General features: G+C 45.6%; 1 protein-coding gene across 3 annotated transcripts in view; it reads left to right on the top strand.

Annotated features, from left to right (window-relative positions):
- Nucleotides 1-20,706, top strand: part of LOC119164318 (alpha-(1,3)-fucosyltransferase 7-like) — a 60,201-nt gene that overhangs the window by 9,609 nt on the left and 29,886 nt on the right. The window contains exon 1 of one of the 3 annotated variants that reach the window (XM_075871384.1): nucleotides 17,661-17,817. The exons of the other annotated variants lie outside the window; for them this stretch is intronic. The gene's annotated coding sequence lies outside the window, so the exon portion shown is untranslated. Of the gene's footprint in view, nucleotides 1-17,660; nucleotides 17,818-20,706 lie in introns of those variants that run through there. 3 annotated transcript variants of the gene reach the window in all.

Raw genomic sequence — 20,706 nt, 5'->3', positions numbered from 1 at the left:
AGGCACGCTGTGAGCGTAATCTTGACGTGTGTTTGTACGCACTACAACACAAGATTTATCTTTTGATCACAGTGCAGGAGTCACTCAGGGTGCTCATGATAGGCGCGTGCTTATCTCTTATGAATACAGAGTTTAATTTTACTCTGTATGTGGACTAAAATAATCTCGCGTAACAAAACTGCTATCTTCTTTACACGGTCCATCAGACCACCAAGATGGTCTTAAATAAAAAAACATCAAATAGCTATATTGTGTTGAGAAAAAGATTTAGGTGACTCGAGTACATTGTGCTCAACTATGAAAGAGCAGTTAGCCGTTCATTGTAACACCATAACCATGCACATTACAGTCTTTCAAGTTGAAACAGCTTGTGAGCGGGATCACTTAGTAATGCCTTTAATCAGGCCGCGTAGTGTCCTATTTGCAGAGCCTTACAAAATCGCTACATTAAACAAAAATATGCTAAATCCCGGAAGGATAATAAAAATCCCTAGATCTAGCGATAAATTGCTTAGAGAAATTTATTCTCACGAACAGTGGGCATCAATTACAATCCAACAGAACATCAGGATAGAACACAAAAAGAACATACTCTAAAGGTGGTTACAAAAAGATGTGTTTACATATATGCATAGCGTGGTAAACGAAGAACACACAGATAAAACGTAAACATGCATACGCTACGTACTTACATCCTATTTACATAATATTTCTCCTGTATGAACAAACACCAACCTGCCACAACTAGGCAAGCCTAAAAACAAGCTGGGTATGTCTCAACACAAAAGGTCAGGATTCATGTGTGTTTGTATTTGGAGTACCAGATGTTCTACTATGGGAGAACATAAAGCCGCCCCATAACGAGCAATAGATGGCGAAAGCGGGCAGGGTGTGTTCAGAAAAAGTAGTTAACAATTTAGTTGAAAAACTGTTTAACAATTTCGAGCCGATTGTCGAGCTACAAAGGGTGTGCTTGCTGTGTGTTTAGAAAAAGTGGGTAACAATTTAGAGTACTAGCTACTCTAGGAGGTTTTAAAGCCGTCCCGTTGGCCTCACATTCGATGAGGCCCGGTATATGACGCTCAATGTATTAGACAGTGCAAAAAACGACTACTCGCGTTGGTGGATTGGTATCAAGGAAAGATTTACGCGACATCGACCGCCTCTCGTTCCATGGGGAGGTTGACCTTATCATACAGGTACATGTTTGTGTCGCTAGTTTACGTTCAAAAACTTGAACATTCCTGGAAAATTGCAACTCAAATTCTGATTTCACTGTGAGGCCTAACGTGACGTTTTAACACGAGACGATGAACCTTTAAATCATATTATGAGCAGTGCTTACACAAACAGTGAAAGCACGTATGAATTGAATAGGTAAGTGACCAATAGCACGACTGTCTTGCACACATGACTGGCTCGCGTTCTGCATTTATGGGGAATGCAGTTATGGGAAACATAAAGTTCTTTACTCCCAGGACTCAGAGTCACGACACCTTGAACTCGCCAGCGATGACATATGAAGTGTTGAAGGGAAATGTAGCCGGCGAAGGGCTTCTTGTTCCTGTGCAAGTCGCGCATCTGGAAAGGTGCGGCCTGCATGTCTTTAGCTAACTGTTCGTCTCTGGGCTCCTTTCATCCTGTTGCCTTTGTGATCTCGTGCTCCTTTCATTTTGTATGCTCGGTAATAATGGCCTCCTTTCATTGTGTCTTTATCGTAACGAGCTGTTTGTACGTGTCACCGGATCTGTCAACGGCTTAGTGAAGAGAGGAAGAGAGAGATATGTAAAATATTTACGGCATCTCCCGTTCGTGTAATAAAAGTTTATCCAATAAAAACAATAAAAGTTTATCCAATCCGATCCCGTTTGTGTGTACGGGTGCGAAGCAGCGGGCCAAAACGCTTGCACTGGTGGTGGCGTTGACGCTGGTGCTCATCGCGGCGTTGCGCTGGAGAGAAACCTGGGCAGATGCAAAGCACGCAGTGTTGTACCGGTGTTTTCTACTGCCAGTGAACGGTTCTGCAGCACGAGCAGTTGTTTTTTTCTTTTTTCAATCCATTGCGTCCACTGGCAGTCACACTATAGGACTGGGATGGCTTTTTGCTCTTCCATAATGGAGCACCAAGTACACTAAATCGTTACACTTTGTTAAACTCACACACGCTGGCTTGCAGACGCTGCTGGAGAAGGATGGCGGGGAGGGCGCTCATGCGCATTGGGGATGTAAACGCCGCGGGGAGGAATGCTTAGAGAAGAGGGAGGGCGATCGAGCGTAGACTAGCACATGCTGTCAGCGTCAGCCTTGCGAAGCGACAGAGGAAGGAGCGTAAGATAGGAGGGGAGGGGCGCGAATGAACAATGAAGGTGAGAGAGGGTGAGCGAGCGTAGGCTTGCAGACGCTGATGGCGTCGGCATTGCGAGGTGAGGGAGGAAAAGTGCAGGGGAGGAAAGGGGGGAAGGGACGCGCACATGCAGTTTGGGTGGTCACGCCGCACGCCGGATTGAGCTCGACGATAAGAAATTGCACATCTAAAAAAAGATTACTTCTAGAAGCCACTTCTCACGAAAAGATGACGGTTTCTGTAGACGGTGTTGCTTTTGTGGATGCGCAACGTGGACTTTTACTTGAATGATTGTTGGTGGTGTCGCCTGGTGGCTCAGAGCTCAACTTGACGGACTACTGTTTATTGTGCGAACTGTGTTATACTTCGATGCTGCTGTTAATTCGTGACAGTTGCGTGTTCATCAATGCTGTCACTTGTCTTTCTTCGCATAAATATTAACTAAACATGGAAAGGAGTCTGCTTGTCATGGTGACAACAGAAGTGTCGGGAGGGTCTCTAATATCTTTTCGTATCTCCAGTATGTTTTTAGGTTTAGTTAACATGCCATTGAATGATTGTATATCTCTGTTTCCTTCCTGTGCAAGTATTTATGGTATAGCTGCAAGCACCCATACTAGCATTCTGGTAAGGATCCAGATGTTTCTTACATATTTTTTTCACTCAGTTTGGTTTAATAAAGTTAATTTCAATTAAACAACACGTGGATCACCATGTAGATCAGGTAGAACGAATAAGTCTTAAAGCGCCCTTAAACAACTGCTCAATATTGAAAACAAAGACGGTGGATTAATAATTCAAGAGCTTGCTGGACATCCACCTAGCTGGGGTGATACATGTACGAAGGAACACTGCTTCAACCATGGTATAATTATAGTATTAAAAAAAAACGTTTTGGCTCCCATACGAGCGCCTTGATCACAATGAAGTATGAGCAGCAAGTTCGCTTATTTATAAGCGCTCATTTATATAGACTGCAATGACGTGAGAAAGAGGGTGATGTCAAATGAACTTGCCGAAGATTTCGTATCCACGGACCATGTCACCAACTGGGCAGATGCTTCTATCATCGCCACAGAAAAGAAACTCTTTTCTCGGCTTCATCTCAAATTGTTCTTTATTCAAACCATCGCGCACATTCTGAACAAAAACTGTTGTAATCTTCCGCCCCTGATTGCGCGTTGCCTGAACTTGCCGCTCATGCTTCATTGTGCAACAAGGTTCATGGGAGCCACAACGTCATTCTCGAGAATTGATTTTTCCTTTGGTCAGCGCCGTGTATTCCTTCGTCCAGTGAATCATTCTCTTGTGTCGTTTTCCGTCCTCACGGTGCCATTCGTGACGCCAACATTCTTTTATTCTTTACAGGCGTCGTGAGGAAGCAAACTCACGATCGGTCCATTTACGAGGTATAATCATTTATGAATGGTTTGCTACCCTGCTTCGCCGTGCTGTCTCACGCCCGTTCAGCCTCGTCTCGCTTCACCATCGTGTGCGATCAACTGGTTTTCTGCACGTTCGACTGCACGAAGCGAAGATATATAGCGTGGTCGACTAGCGCGCTGTCCTCGTAGGCTCTACTCTTAATGCTGTTAGTGCCTACGCGTGTTATGTGGATATAAGTGGCGAGGAAAAGATATGACGAGAAGATATGAGGTCGCATTGGCACCAACCTCTCCTTACGTACATTTAAATAAAAAAAAATATCAGGTATGAAGAAGGTGTCAGATTCTGTCTGATTGCTTCTTTTGATATGGAAACATGTCAGAAACGGTTGCGAAGGTGAAAAAGAAGCCAATTTTTGTCCCTAAAGTGGGCGTGTTTTAAAATATCACTAAAAGCAACTGTTAAGTTTACGTTGATTGTTGAAATAGCGGTACAGAAACCTCGTAGTGTTACTTTAGTGCCAAGGAAGGACCTACGTTGAAATAAAAACACGCTTTAGTGGTTTGCATTGCGTTAGCACACTTCAAGTTACCTTTCACAAGAAGCGGACCGAATGGACCGACTCGCGTCACTGTTGCCGTGCACAATGTTGCCCTGCTTTACTGCGCTAGTAAGCAGCACACTGAAAGCAACAAGAGCCACAGCAGCAACAACCATGACCTCCGAGATGGCGGGCGCACGTGCTCGGAGGCTATAAAAACGTTTTTTAGTTCAACTGTGCCTCGCTAGATGGCCCCACTTCTTCGATGTAACTATGCGAAAATTGAATTTTGGAGCCACTCGCGCCATTCCCCATAATAACGTCCGGCGTTTTTTTTTTTTCGGGAATCAAACAAGAAAAAACAAGCAGAATTTTATTGCGTATCCTAATGTACGGAAAGTTGTTTATTTAGAGCAGCTAGATCGATTACTAGTGATTAGTTGTAGGCGGTCCGTCTGATGTCATCGGGATCATTTTGAGAATGTCCTACTGCGGCGCTTGTGTTCTTGTGCATTCACCTTAAATTCTTGGCAAGTAGGGCACTGTTGTTTATAACATTGTCGCTTTAGATGTTGTCATACATTGAGCTTTCACTCTGACGTAGATCGTTTGACTTCAGTGTCCCTCTAAAGGCCCTACAGATGAAACGTCAGTACTTATTCAAACTCTGAAATTGTAACGTCGGAAACATATAGACATAGAGAATAGTAGAAATTTTTAAATTTGCGTAGGCAGGGCGGGCGAAGGTAAACTTTTCGACGCGCACGCGCCAGGAACGTTTGTATGTCGCGCGGACGTTTTTTTTTTATTTGTACGAAGAAGAGAGTTTCGTAATTGCAACGGAGGCGTTGTAAATCTTCGTGCGTTGCTTGTTCGATGCTCTTCGTCCTTTGCATGGCCCTCCTTTTTTCTTCTTTCTTTTGCATATTTTCTCCCCTTTGTTGCGCTCGTCAGGCTATATTCTGCGGCGAGAAAGAAGCCTGCCGCTCCAGTCGGCGCAGCTGCCGAGCATGAAAGCGCACAGTCAAAAGAGTCGCGACTGTCAAGAAAATCAACTGATTTCCCCGCCGACCGCCATGTAAGGCTTGTCCTCTGCGCAACTTTCTCGCTTGCTGGCCGTCTGTACCTTTCTTTTTCTAAGTTTTAGTTTCAGCAAGTTGTACGTATTTATAGGCTTACCCCCCCCCCTCCCCCCCATGCCCCGCCATGGTGGTCTAGTGGCTAAGGTACTCGGCTGCTGACCCGCAGGTCGCGGGATCAAATCCCGGCTGTGGCGGCTGCATTTCCGATGGAGGCGGAAATGGTGTAGGCCCGTGTACTCAGATTTGGGCGCACGTTAAAGAACCCCAGGTGGTGGAAATTTCCGGAGCCCTCCACTACGGCGTCTCTCATAATCATGTGGTGGTTTTGGGACGTTAAACCCCACAAATCAATCAAATCATCAGTAGGCTTACCCCATTGAACGTGTTTTCTTGTTGTGGTAAGTGGGAAGAAAAAAAGAGCAATAAGCGAAGGCAAGTCCTATGCGCGATGGCGCGCAGGAAACAGCTTGTCAGTGTAGGACACACTCTGGGAAAAAAAAAAAAAAAAGAATCCTTGGGCTCTCTTTCTGCAACGTATATCGCAAATGTAACTATCTTCAAAAACAGGTGTTAACTTTCTTGTGGAAAGTCATGAGACGCGCGACGCTCAGATACAGTGCCTTGATTCTGTTTTTGCCCACTCGTATAACTCTATTTTGAAGAGACACATCAGCTCTCTGCTTGAGAATTAACGTCGTGGGACGCACTTGCGTTGGCACGACTCTCGCAAAAGAGCGTTCACGCGTACCTTTAGAGAGAGAGAGAGAGAGAGAGAAATCGGAGCAGTTTTATACGTGGCGAAAAATAGTCAAAAGACTTTTTCCATATTTTTATTGCAAAGTTGAGCTGCCTAAACTGTCATATCAGGTGTATGCTGTGCACGTCAATCAGCGACGCGTTGGGACACAGGGGCTGATGGCCTCCGAGTAGCACCCAATCTAACAGTTTATTGATTCCCTCTTTTTATGCATGCATCTCTTACACATATATAGCTCTATAGGAGACACACTTAACTCAATTATGCCGCCACATTATACGTGGAAAAAGTGGCAGCAGAAAGTGCAAGACTGAGTTGATTGGCGGAGCATGGGAGAGTTATTTGCCCTGCAGTGAACGTAGTTAAGTTGCTGCTGCTGCTGCTGCTGCTGCTGCTGATGATGATGATGTTGTTGTTGACGATGATGATGATGATGATACCTTTCTTCTGGTGAGTAGTTGATTGCTTCATTTCTAACACCGAATGTTAAGAAGAGCAGCGATACAATACACACACTCATAAAAGACGGGCATAGCACAAGATTACTTCAAAAAAGAAATAGCGTAGAAAGGTAGAAAAATTAGGGATAGGGAGAAGTGGTTCAGCCTCGCTCTTTTGACACCCTTCAGGCAGTGCAGCTCGCTTACATTTTTTTTATTTAATTTTTCTGCGTCGAGCATGGGTTATACTTCCGTCGTCCGGCGGCCGACCGCACAACTTCACGCTGACCCGAGTGCGACTTTGGTTGTTGTACAACCCGCGGTCTTCCTGGAGCGTTTTCTTGTCCGTTAACTGCGCTGTAGACCTCGAAAGAGAAGAAGCATCATGGGAAGGGCATATATAAAAAAGTTATTTCCAGGAACAGGCTTGTTCCGCATTCGGCCCAACCTCGTAGCGTGCAGTGGTGCGTTGCCCTCATCCGGGTTATAGACGTCCCGCTGTTGGGCCGCAGCCGCTTATAGCACTGACCATCAACGCGGGTCAAGCGCTGTGTCATTAGGCGCCCGGGAACGGTGGCTCAAAAAAAAAGAAAAAAAAAGAGAAATGTATGAAGCGAGACTACGAGTGAAGCGGGATTGCTGCGTCAGCCGCGAAGGCTGCAGCGGCCTCACTTCCTTTTTCCGGGTGGGTGTCTCCCCTCCCCCCCCCCCCCCCTTCATGCGCAGCTCGTAAGCGACGCACGCGCCAGAAATTTCAGTGTTTCGGCGTTTTGTTGGTAATTTGTCGCTATTTCGTTGCGTCGTTTTTGTGGGGCCCCGTTGCCCGCTTTGAGAATGTTTGGTCCCGCTCTCCGGTTTCTTAATTTACGAAACGGCGAGCACAAAAATTATCAACACAGTCACCAGGAAGCTCACGTGGGGTGGTTTGTTGGTATTCATTTCATTTCATTTTATTATACCCCTCAGGGCCAGAGGCATTACAGAGGGGGAGTGGTAAAAGCACAAAAAGGTAAGAAAATAAAAGGAACAAAATATGCAAGTACAATAGAGACGCACTATAAGTTAGAAAGAGCCTGAGTATACAATATTAGCTACAGAATTGCGAAAATGTTTACAGTTATTAATGTTTACAATGTCAGCGGGAAGGCCATTCCAATCGCGAGAGGTTCGTGGTAGAAATGATTGATAAAAGTACTCAGTATTACATGAAGCGAATCCAACTTTGTGACGATGATCAGTGCGATGGGATACATAAGATGGTTGAGGGATGAGTCGATCGCGCAGATCAGGATGATGATACATTTTATGAAACAAGGCAATGCGTGACACTTTTCTGCGCAGTGATAATGATGGGAGGGAAAGGTCTGATTTCATAGAAGTTATGCTGGCGGTGCGACTGTAATTAGCGCGAATGAAACGTACAGAGTTGTTCTGAACCATCTCTAGAGCAGTAATTAAGTTGATATGGGTGGGATCCCACACCGATGTAGCATACATCGGTGTGGGATCCATCGGTTACCTCGGTGTGTATATAAAGGTTCGACAGCTTTTTATAGTTTCCCTAGTCGGTAGGCGGTTTGTTGGGGGAGGGGGGAGGATATGGCCACCAACGTCGATGTGTGAAAAGTAAACGGATACTGACGTCAACACCGTGTGCCGATCTGCCACGGTGGGTCACTGGTTACAATGCTCGGCTTCTGACCCGCAAAGGTCGCTGGTTCGATACCGGTCGCGGCTGTGGCGTTTCGATGGAAGCGATATGCTATATAGGCCCGTGTACTGTGTGATCTCAGTGCGCTCAAAGAACACCACATAGTCAAAATTTCCAGATACTTTCTCTGCGGCGTTTCTTGTACTAATAGCGGTTTTGGAACGTAAAACGCATGACATGATTATTGACAACAGCATGCATATATGCCGCCGGTGGCGAACGAATCCACAGCCATTGCTTTACGCATGAGATGCCCCACTTGGTTAGCTGTGTATTGCCGTTCCTCCGTCCACTCTTCGGGGCTCTTTCAGTTTGGGCGACCCTGCGAATATTAGTCGACGCCAATCGTAGCCATTAGAACATTCCTCTCATGGCACACGGTGTTGTGTTGCACGTGATCATTCACGAGCTGGCAGGTGACGAATTAGCTCGCATGCTATACGTGAATGCTGCACGGAATCTATTGAAAACCAAGCATGGCACACTGCTAATACTTCACCAGGAGGCGATTCGATCTCGTGCTCTGTATCTGCTTTCATTGTTTTGCCCAATGTTTTTTCTTTCCGAGTCATGAAAGCGCGTGTGTCATTTCTTGCACCTGTCTCAAGTAGCGATAACTATGGCTCGGCGTGCAGTAATTTTTCTTTCTTTTTATGCTGTTCATACAATGCCACTAATGAATGCGAATTCTAGAAACCAGCCATATGTGGGCACACCGAGTGTTACGATTGCAAACACTGTGAATGACTATACCGTCACTGTTTCCCTTCCACAACGACGCCAGTCAGTGGCCCTGCCACTGTCACGCTGTGCATTATTATTGGCTGTACACTTTTGCAAGACTCATAATTAGTCTGGTGTACTATCTACGGACATCGCTTCTGTATCTCGAAAGTACCGTTGATAACCAGGACTCTCATAGAAATAAAAATCATCCTGCATTAACGCGTACGTGCGTGTACATAGCATTTCGTGTCGTATCTATAAATGGCGGAGTAACGGTAGTCACTGTGTAGGCGTCGATGTATTTCTTTCGTGGCAGCGTCTGTCGCAGCAAGGAGGGTACTTGCCACCTGTGTGGAGTAGTTTCTTCTGCGTGTACGCTTTTGGACCCCCCCCCCCCCCCGCCCGTAATTAGTGCAACCTGCTGTAGTGAGTCTTCGTCTCCATTGCCCGACCACTAAGGCCGCTAATGAACAAGATATAAATATGCCTGTAAGAAAATTTAGTAGCTTCAAGTAACGCTAAAGAAAGAACACGAGAATGGCACTTCGAGTTATGTACTACATCACAGGTTCGCCCACCTCTAATCAAGTGATGGTGTCATTGGATCTAGGCACCGGAGGATTTTACCTGACGTTATTTACAGGAGGGCTAAATATAAATGTAGTGACTTCAAGCGACGTTGTACTACCTCCGGAATCCGCCCACCTCAGACCGAGCAATGATGTCATTGGAGACGTCTCTGGAGGATGGATAATTGGACGTCATTGACTGAGATGACCTGATTAACTTAATATCAAAAAATAAATATGCTTAAGGCCAAAATAATGCTGTATAGCATGGTGAAAGAGAGAACAGTTGATGGTTTGATACAATGAAGTATAATATACAGGAACCTATATAAATTTCGAAATACTGGCACAAAAAAGTGCATTTGGTGGGCACTCCCAAATAATGTCACGAAATTTGTCTCTGTCGTTAAAGTGAAAAGTGTACATTCACTACATACTGCCAGCTAAGATGCGAGACTGAAACAAACCAGGGGAAAAATTAGAACCACGCAACGCCCAAAGGTACGAAAAATTATAGGAATAACATGAAACTATCGGATGACAAAATCACTTATAGAGAAGAAATAGGGGTTGCACATGCCATGTTTGAGAAGCAAACGAAATAGACCTGGGCTGGCCACGTAAGCCGTACAGAAGACAGCCGGTGGACGTAAGAGTGAAAGGATGATTACCAAGGGATGGGGAACACAGGGGGGGGGGGGGGAGGCATAGAGTTAGAATGAAGAAATTAAGAAGTTCGAAGGTATGAAATGGCACCAGCTCGCACAAGTTTCGATAAACTGGAGAGCACCGGAACAGACTTTCTTCCTACACTGGACTAATACAGGCCGAGAACGTGTGACGTCGTCAAATAACGCAATCACTCGAGAGCGCGACTTTTAATTGGTTGCGTGTGCGTTCACGCAGACACCGGGCAGCCGCCCTCTTATGGACTGCTGCACCTTTGCACCCCCTCTCCTTTTCCCCGTTTCCCACATATCAAACGTAGTCATAAGAAAGCGCATATGCCCGTCTCCCTTCCCTCCCCTCCTCCTGCACTGTTCGTAGAAATCGTAGAAATTCTAGCTCCGTCCCTGACAAGAGTACTGCCTTAATATTACTGCATGGGTGGGATCTTACAGGAAAAAAACCACATGACCATTATGTAGCATTTGATGGTTCCGGGTTTGATAGGTGCAAAGCATCTTATGAGCGAGCTTGATCAGGTGGCGCCCGCGCTCCACTGCGCAAACGCGTTCCCCCCCACTCTCTCTCCTCTCCTACGCTCTCTCCCTCTCTCGCCTCGCACCCCGCTGCGGTGGTCTAGTGGCTAAGGTACTCGGCTGCTGACCCGCAGGTTGCGGGTTCGAATCCTGGCTGTGGCGGCTGCATTTCCGATGGAGGCGGAAATGTTGTAGGCCCGTGTGCTCAGATTTGGGGGCAGGTTAAAGAACCCCAGGTGGTCGAAATTTCCGGAGCCCTCCACTACGGCGTCTCTCATAATCATATAGTGGTTTTGGGATGTTAAACCACACATATCAATCAATCTCTCGCCTCGCAATGCCGATGCAGGCAGTGTCTTCTAGCAAGTTTATTGATTGAAAAAAGAAGAAGAAACGACTGCTCGTGCTGCACAACCGTTCCCTGGACAATCCGTATATATAAGCACTGGATCTTGGCCCCCAAGGAAGTACCGGTGGGAGATTTCACCTGTGCGTTGTGAACACATGGAAATTTGCGGTGTGCGCGTCAACTTGAAGCGGACCTCGGGTTTCTCTGTCCAATCGAAGTATTTTATCGCTCATTGACTATTAGCAGAGATTGGCTTGTTCCAGTGGGAAACATCGGTTTAGCACTGCTTGCTTTGCACCTACATAGGTTTCTCTCCTGCGCAACGCCGGGATGAGCGCCCGAGTCAACGCCGCCACCAGTGTAAGCATGAGCGCCAGCTGCTTCGCATCTGCACATAATTCTCTTTAACAGGAGATGGTGTAATTTTTTCCATCATCTGGCGTTTCTTTGATGTGCACGTATATTTAATCTCAAGTGTATTCCTCCATTTCGCACCCTTCTAAATGCTGCCGCCATAGTAGGCAATCGAACTCACGTCCTTGACAGTGCAGGTACAGTGATTAATGCATGTAGTAAAGAAAATCGCCGCATATCTACGAGGAGAATGATGGCGAGTCGGGCGAAGCGGACGGACGGACGCGCAGATAAACGCATGCATGCACGAACGAACGCATGGAGGCACGGACGGACTGATGGACGCTTCGCCCCACCTATTATCATTCACTCTGTGAATATTGTGCTGTCACACCGTTTTTATTGACAGGCAATGCAACTGGCTACTGCCACACGGGACGTATGACTCATGGTGTGAGGTGCTTCGGCCCTAAAAATAGGTGGGTGACGGCATTCGCCGTTCACTCGAACGCCGACGGTCTTTTCACGACAGCAGCAGTCGGGGATGAGCGAAGACAGGCCCCTGCCAACGCCGGCCCCTGCCTATCCCTTGTCGGCGGCATTGCACACATCGCGTTGATGACTGAGAGCTTGGGTATCCGGTTGCCTCAAAGAACATAAAGAAGGCCTTGCGCAGGGTTTTTCACAGCGCGCTTTGCTAGGCCTGTACGTTCAACGAGACATGTGTACAGCGGTGCGTCGTGCGCAATGTCGTCAATGGTCACGCCGTCGTCCTTTACAGCCCGACGACGTCAAGGACGCCTGGGCGACGTCTCTGCAAGCGCGCGGGCGTTTTTGTGGAAATGAAGAAAACTGGTTTCTGAGTGCCCAACAGTCTCCCTGAGACAAAGAGCGAACTTACACAACGCAGATACTTTTTTTTTCTAAATTATCGCATCGCTTTATTTCTTCAATACATCGCAACCGCGCAGAAAGAAGCGGCTACGCCGCGAACCCCACAGAAAAGGAGGCTAATGGAAGGCAGTTGGGGGATCAAGGTCTTACCACCGCGAAATCGCTGATCCACCACAGCTCTTTTCAACCGGACTGAGCGGGATGTACGCACGTTATAGAGCGGCTGCACGGCAGTAGATGTCCGTGGCTGGAATGTACAAATCAGGTGAAGAGGCAACGAAGAATGCCGAGCAGATCTGCGGAGTCATTGACTTTCATGAACTATACGCTCCGCGGTGGCCTGCTGGTTAGGACAACGTTGTCATCTAAAGAAGGCGTCGTGGGCGCAGTTCCAGGCAATGTGTGGTCGCGTTTCATTGGTGGAGAATGTGCAGGTACACCCGTGAAGCATGTACTTTGTACTTTCTGCTCAGTGAGAATAATCACAATTTTGTTCGTTAATCTTCGTTGCTTTGTATTATTTATTCTATTTATTTACAAATACTTCAGAGAATACACGTAGGAGTATAATGTGTGGGGAACTAGGCAATAATTTTTTTTGCAAGAGCACTAACAGAAGCAGAAGAAATTCAACGACAAGGCATTATAGATTGAACAACTGTAAGAGATTAGATAGTATCTTGGGTTTCGTGGACCGAAACAACAATATGGTTTTGTGGCATGCTGTAGGAGAAGGCTCCAGAAATTTTCGCTATCTGGTGTTTGTTTCAACGTGCACTGATATTATCACACAGTGATAAGGCCTCTACCGTTACGCCTCCATCAAAATGCGAGCGCTTCGACCAGGATCAAACCGGCGACATAAGGAGTCAGCAGCGGAGCATCGTAATCAGTGATCCGCTGTGGCGGACCTAGATGCGGTAGGACTGCGACACTGTGACTTGAAAGTGCTAATGTTCTGTCATGTAAGTTTTCGAAATATCGCGCAGCTTCTTAGCACCATGCCTTGGCGCATGCGCCGTATTTGCTTGCCGTCTATGCCGACACGCTGCTCTTTCCTCTGCGTCGGTCGCATAAGTCGATGGCGAGGAAAAAGAAATCAATCAAAATGGCGGCATAATTATAGATCTAAATATATATGGGGAAAGTTGATCGGTCTTCTTCCACAGGACGGCGTCACACAAATTTAGTGTTATAAAGCCGGACGAAATGTTAACCAGAGAATGTTCTATAACGTAGGTGCTAAAGTACTTGCTGACCGACATTGGATAAAGTTAGCTTTAAATAACTGCTTATTTCTGAACTACACGGAAAGTTTGATTCTATCTTCAATTGAGGCGAGTTGTGATGTATTGGCTTGTCGGTGAATCACTTGAAAATACTTGATGTATCGCAAATCGACATGCGGGCACAAGGAGGCTGAATACCACACGATGCTGTGGTCTCCGTGTGGGCTTCCTTGGCCCGTGTATTCGTTTGTGCTACATCAAATATTTTATATTTTCAATACTTACCCTTAACCGGTTGCTGCGCATCTAGAGGCAATCTTCAGTTTTAAAGTTATGGAGTCTCTTTCACTGAGAGCGAAGTCACAGCCCTGATTCGTCTACTGGCTTCAGTCTTCTGTATCATATAATGCTTCCACTCTTCAACTTTCTAAATACCACCAAGCATTGCGACTCATTTATTTATCTTTGGGTCCTGTATGCAAACAAAATTAAGAAAGATTCATGCAGTTTTCATTCTTCATAAATTTAATTTCATTACGTTGCTTAAGAAGTATGTTTACGTATGGTACCTGAAAAGCCTCAGAATTCAATTTCTTTAGAACAAATGTTTTTTTTTTTTTGCTCCAGTGAATCTTGTCCTTCATTTCTTTTAGAGTGTTCGGTTTTCCCTATCTATGCTTGCTGTATACTATTGTTATTGATATACTGGTGTACTCGCTAAGTGGTCTGTAACGTTTCCTATGTTCAGATCAAACAAGATCATTTTTGAAATTTATTATGAATGCGCTTCTTCAGTTGTACAGCTGCTTTGTTTCAACCTCGCGCCCGTATATCTGCTTCATAGGCACGTTAACCTTTCATATCGAAACTCGCTTGATCAACGCCGTCGTTTAAGATTTATTTTAGGAAGCAGGTGCCTTCCCTGTTGTTGAGGTTCAATTCTAACTTTGCGCTTTCTTTCACGGACACTAAATTGGATGATTTATGCGTATAAAATTCGCTTACGACTGACATGACGTTGGAGAACTGAAATAACGAGCGTTGCTCTTCAGCTTGAAAGCGCACGCAATATAGGACTATACATACTGCTGGCACAATGCACTTGTGTGTTTTTAGCTGTGCTCCCCGTGGCTATAAATAAGTTCCCGACACAGCTGTCCTACCCTTTAGCGTATATATATATATCAAAGTTGCACATGTGTCGTGGCTCCAAACACACTCGCATCATAAATCAATTACCTGCCGCTGCCTGGCCGTGTGAAATGTCATCTTGCTAGTTGCTTGTTTGTATGCTTATTTTGGTGCACTCAAAGTGAATTACAGGTCCTCCATCATGTCGGGGAGGTATAGAAGCGCCACCTAATTTGAGCTGCGGTTACACTGTGGCATTTGGAAAACGTTGACTTGATTCGTGTGACTGGTCCTCGTAACTTTATCTTCGTCGATCTTTCTATTAGCCGTAACATTTCTAGTGGGTATTGCGTGCCGTAAATATGTCGATTAGGCGAGCAGCTGCCTCCTGACGTTCCCAACTTGGCCAACATCGCGAATAATTGACCGCTGTTGGCAAATATTGTCAATATTCGCGAGAATCTGGGCAGTGTTGCAAAATTTTGCCTATGTTGGCCAGAATCTACTATTGCTCGGAGCAATCTTCCAGTGCTGGCAAATATTGCCAACATTCGCAGTACGAATGTTGCAGGTAAATGTCGCAGGTAAATGTCGCAGGTAAACGAATGTTGCAGGTAAATGCCTGTGCAGGTAAATGTCGCCGCCGTTGGCAATAATGTGCGTGTGTTGGCGAAACATACCAATTGGCGGATTGTAATGTACTGGCAAATGTTGTACTGGCAAATACTGGCAAATGTTGCTATTGTGTGGAATAATCTGCCAGCATACTGGAAAATGATGCCAAAACTGGCTATAATTTCCAACGATTGGCAAATGTTACCAATATTAGCAATGGAGTCAGTGATTGCCACTGATGCCATTACATTAGCCATGACATTAGCCATGCCATTACTGATGCCATGGCATTAGCCAGTGATTGCCACTGATGGCAATCGCTGGCTAATGTTAGCCAGTATTAGCCATCATCTAGCCAGGGTTGGCCAGTGCTACAGTAGCAGTGGCCCAGTGTACAGGACGTTTGCTTCGGCTGCGGGGAGTTCAGTGGTTCGAAAGCAGCCGAGTTATTCATTACTGCATCAAAAAGAAATAAGTGCAGGCTCCAACCTGGTGTATTGTTGATTACGCTGTGTGTGAGAGTCTGAGAAGCTCGACTCTAGCCATACAAAATTGAGTAACCACACTAAACAGTCCTTGCAAATTCTGGTGTGTGTACTTGAGAAAAAAAAGCAGCTGGATAAAGAACACCAGCGCAACGTTTTAGGTTGAACTAGTTACGTCACACAATAATTACATGGATAAAACGTTGAATCGAATGTAGGGAATGATCATATATAACCAGATATCGAAGATAGCGATCAACCATATACAACGTAGAAAGTGCGTGTGTATTTCAATGTTTTGTCCAGTCGTATTTCATAACGTTATTTATATTGCGCGCTCTCGGTGGTTTACTCGTGTTTGTTGAAACTTTGGCATCTAATTTTATTTTCTCAGGTACAGCTAGCGCTTCCTTCGTGTCTTCCGTGGTGAATAAGCGGCCAAGTTACTAAGCTTGTGGCCCGGAGGTCGCGGGTTCGATTTCGGCGGCGGCTGTCACATTTCGATGGAGGCGAAATTGTCGAGGACCAGTGTATTTATTGTGCGATGGTAGTACCAAATGGTCAAACTTTCCGTAGCCCTCCACTACGGCGTCTCATATACGTATCGTGGTTTTGGGACGTAAAACTCCACATGTTAATATTATTGTTAGGGCTTCCTCTATGTATGATGTGACACTTGACAAAGCAGTCTTTGGTTCAGAGTTCGTTGAAAAATACGTGGCCACGAAAGTTACGAGCAATTATCTTAATAATAATTGTCTGTATTTTTACGTTCCAAAACCACGAATAGATTATGACAGATGCCGTAGTGGAGGGGTTCCAGAAATCTGGACTATTTAGGGTTTTTAAACGTACACATAAATATAGGACCTCGTGCCTATGACATATTCATCTCCGTTCTAATGCACCTGCCGCTGCCGAAATTCGATCCCGTGGCCTTTAATTCAATTCAATTTATTTTGCAGTACATACATGCTGGTTGGTTTCATTGGCTTAACAGGTATACATTTGTAGCTTGACGAGACCCTTTGGGTCAACACTTTGAGTACCATTACCACCGTGGTAGATCGACCTTCTGTGAGCAAGGCTCCCGTTCTGAGCACCTGAACGTCAGCGTATGTTCATTTCTTATGGTCGCCGTCCTCGCCTTTTAAATTAGTGGTTCTTCCCGACTAGTCGGGTGTCCGTGGAAGCCTTGATTTGACTTCAGTGGGGCATCGCGTGGTCCCGTATCAGCCGGTGTCTGCTTAAGCCTGTGGTGGCTGTGACAACGAAGAGTGCCTCCTTCCCGCAGGTCGCGGGATCAAATCCCGGCTGCGGCGGCTGCATTTCCGATGGAGGCGGAAATGTTGTAGGCCCGTGTGCTCAGATTTCGGTGCACGTTAAAGAACCCCAGGTGGTCGAAATTTCCGGAGCCCTCCACTACGGCGTTTCTCATAATCATATGGTGGTTTTGGGACGGTAAACCCCACAAATCAATCAATCAAGATTGGCTCCTTTGTTTAGAGTAAGGAATGGCGCGAACCATAACATACGACCCACACGACTCGTGCGTTGCAAACTTGGGAAAGAAGGCGCAGTTAGAAAGAGAGAGTGAAACAGCACAAGGAGGAGGGCACGTGAGAAGGCATTTGAAGCCGCGCTTTGGCACGCCCGCGGTCTCGGCGTATCGCGTTAGTTTCTCACTGTAAAGAAAGAGCGGCTTCCCTCAGCCGCTCGCTTGTTTTCAAGGTATACGGCCGCGCAGGCGCCGTCAAGTCACCTGACAGCTTGGCGTAACTCTATCGGTGTATCGACGATGGCGCCACGCAGCGGGACGTTACGTCTAGTCGGCTCCTCGCATCATCCGGCGTCGTCGGCGGTGCCGCATGCGCACGGGTGGGGAAGAGAGACGAAGTGACGGTATACGCGTGCGTCGGAACGGCCATTGTGTCTTTCGTCGTCGCTCAGAGAGGGACACTCAAGGTGCCAAATTTTTCGGCGACGGTGTTCGTCTGTCCTGGTAAGAAATTCGACGCCGCTGTACTTCTTTCTGTCACGTGTTTAGGTTGTTAGTGTGCTTGAGAACTCTAGCTGTGCTGCAAGGGTCCACACGATCCATCATTCACCTCCGGGTGTCGTTATACTTTTGTGTGACGTGGTATTCTTTGTGACGGTGACTGGCGTGTCCTGTCAAAAGCGTGACTGATGGAGAATCACTTCGTAAGGGAATGCAGAGGGCACTTAAAAACAATAGCACGAAAAACGGACAGTCCCTTTAGCGTACACTGAGAAGAGCGAGGGCATCCTTGCCCCTCAAAGCCTTCTGAACCGTATCCGGTTTTCGCACTACCCCCGGGATTCACCCTCCCTTGGTCATGCGATCATGTATTCAGTTGATGTCGTGACACAATATCTTTTGACGACATCATAATTTGACAATATTTGATGACTTCAGCATGTGATATCATGAAATGGTGCCATCCAGTAGCGTCATTCAATAATGTGACGTAATCGCAGGACGCCATCACTTGGTCGCCTGACGTTCGGTGTCATTCGTGTTCACGGCGCCGCCGAGCGTTGGATTTCCGAAAATTCATAATAATAATAATAATAATAATAATGATAATCATAAGCCTGATCAATCACACTACATGAAAAAGGAGTCTTTCATGCTCCATCAGTCAACTGCTCATGTGCTTTTCGCGGCTGTTTGGCCCCGCAAACGTCTTTATTTCATCTGCTCACGAAGCCTTCTGCCTCCTCTTTGAGTGCTGTAGGCCCGTGAGCTCAGATTTGGGTACGCGTTAAAGAACACCAGGTGGCCAAAATTTCGGGAGCCCTCCACTACGGCGTCTCTTATAATCATATGGTGGTTTTGGGACGTTAAACCCCACATATCAATCAATCCTCCTTGAGCGCTTGCCTTCTTTTGGAATCCTCTCTGTTACTCTTATTGACCCACGGTTATCTTGCCCTCACGGAGCATGTCCTGCCCATGTACATTTTTAATTGATTTCGACTAATGTGTCCTGAACGCCGGTACTTACATTGGGCAGATAAACTTGAAGGTTAACGAAGATGGTGCACGTTTTTGAAACCGCGAGGCTGTAAGACTCGCCTTGATAACGCCAAGGATGGTGTATCAAAGGTTTCGTGCCCATCTTTTTCGCTGCCCTAAATAAGTTTGCGTGTATACAGTGAATGTACAATGTTCAATTGACCGAATTAGTCTTGCGGTATTTTTGTAAGACATTTTTGGGACAGCAACCGAATAAAGTCGCTGTTTGACATATCGTCGCCCAACTCGGCTTCCTAGATGCTGTGGTTCAGTCAGCTGAACATATTTCGTTCAAGCTGTTGGTAGTTCATCTAAAGCTCTGTTTTAGCTCTCAGCGGGACATTACTGTTTTCTGGTTTTGTTTGCTTTAGTTTCGTTAGCATGTACTGGTGCTTCCTGGCGTTATAGGTGGAGGTCAGCCGCACAGATTGGTGACGAGATAGACATTTTTGCGTTATTTCTCCTCACTACTTTCTTGTATTGTTCCTTGCCTTTTTATATCAAGAGTTTTTATTGGGGAAAGCACTTCTCTTGAGCATCTCATGCTCATTCAAAATTAACTTTCCGGTTAAGAAAATGTGTGTCACGTGTTTTTGTTCACTTTTCTCTCTTCACAATTACATTACAATTACTTCTAATAGCGTTCCCCATACTCTTGGCATCATTGTCTGTCAGTTCTAATTTATACATGCACTGACAGGTACACCCTCCCCCAAGAAAAAAAATGCAGGCTCAAGGGCAAATGCATATTTTATTTATTTATTTATTTACATTTCACCTACATCGCCGTGAGGCATTACGTAGGGGAGGTACACATAATAATTGACTACATAGTTTTCAATCGAAACAATAGATTCAACAAATAAAACAGCACTCAAAATATTTTAAGAGAAAAAAAAATACTCGAACATTGGTGAGTGAAAACAACGTCACAGTCATGCATTTGTAAACACCCACACGCTTCGAGACAGCAAACCATTCTTAGCGGCAGTGATATTGTAGGAGTTGTTACAATGAAGAAAGAAAGGATTCATTATCAGTTTCATTGACGAGATCATCCGGTAGATGGTTCCATTCCTGTATTGTTTTTACGAAGAAAGAACTACCGAAAGAGTGGGTTTCGTAACGGTATTCTAATATTTTTCGTTAATGGTCTTGACGATTAGAGACGTACGTTGGTGTGAACAGATAATCAAGAGGGTTAATGGCATTTCCATTATAATATATACAATGAAGAAATTTAAGCCTGAGTTTCTGCCTCCTTACCATCAGTGTCTCCCATTTCAATGCTCGTTTCATTTCTGTGATGCTTGCAAAGGAATTATAGTTGTTGCTAACAAATCTGGCTGCTTGGTTTTGAACTTTTTCAAATGCGTCAATCAATATTGTCACGCGGTCGTGACGTGGCTGAAGACAGCAGATTGTACGTTGAGATTAAACGGCTTATTTGGGTGAACCTGTGCCCGGTGAACGGAAAGTCGGACTCCAGTAGCAGTCTTGCACTTACAGTGGCGAACGGATCGTCGGCCATCAATCAATCAACTGACAGGCAGCGAAGGGTGTCGGCATTTATACCCTTGCCATTGAATATTCTAGCCTTATCGCAAGCGTAGACGCCAGTTCCCGAATAATCTGTGACGTTCCCGAAGTGGGCGTGGTCCTAACAAAACGATCTACTAAAGCCTCGAAGCTTTTCGAATAGCGTAGGCGTGGTTTGCGCTGAACGTAGTGTAACGGGATGATAACAAAACTTGAAGAAAGGAACATGGCAATATTGAAAGGCAATGAAGAAGCTGTATACTTGTCTACAATTACGCTTATCGTAATTAAATAAAACTAAGGGCAGAATAC

Source organism: Rhipicephalus microplus, chromosome 8, assembly GCF_043290135.1.
Source record: "Rhipicephalus microplus isolate Deutch F79 chromosome 8, USDA_Rmic, whole genome shotgun sequence".
NCBI classification, from domain to species: domain Eukaryota; kingdom Metazoa; phylum Arthropoda; class Arachnida; order Ixodida; family Ixodidae; genus Rhipicephalus; species Rhipicephalus microplus.
This window is presented reverse-complemented; position numbering and strand designations above follow the sequence as displayed.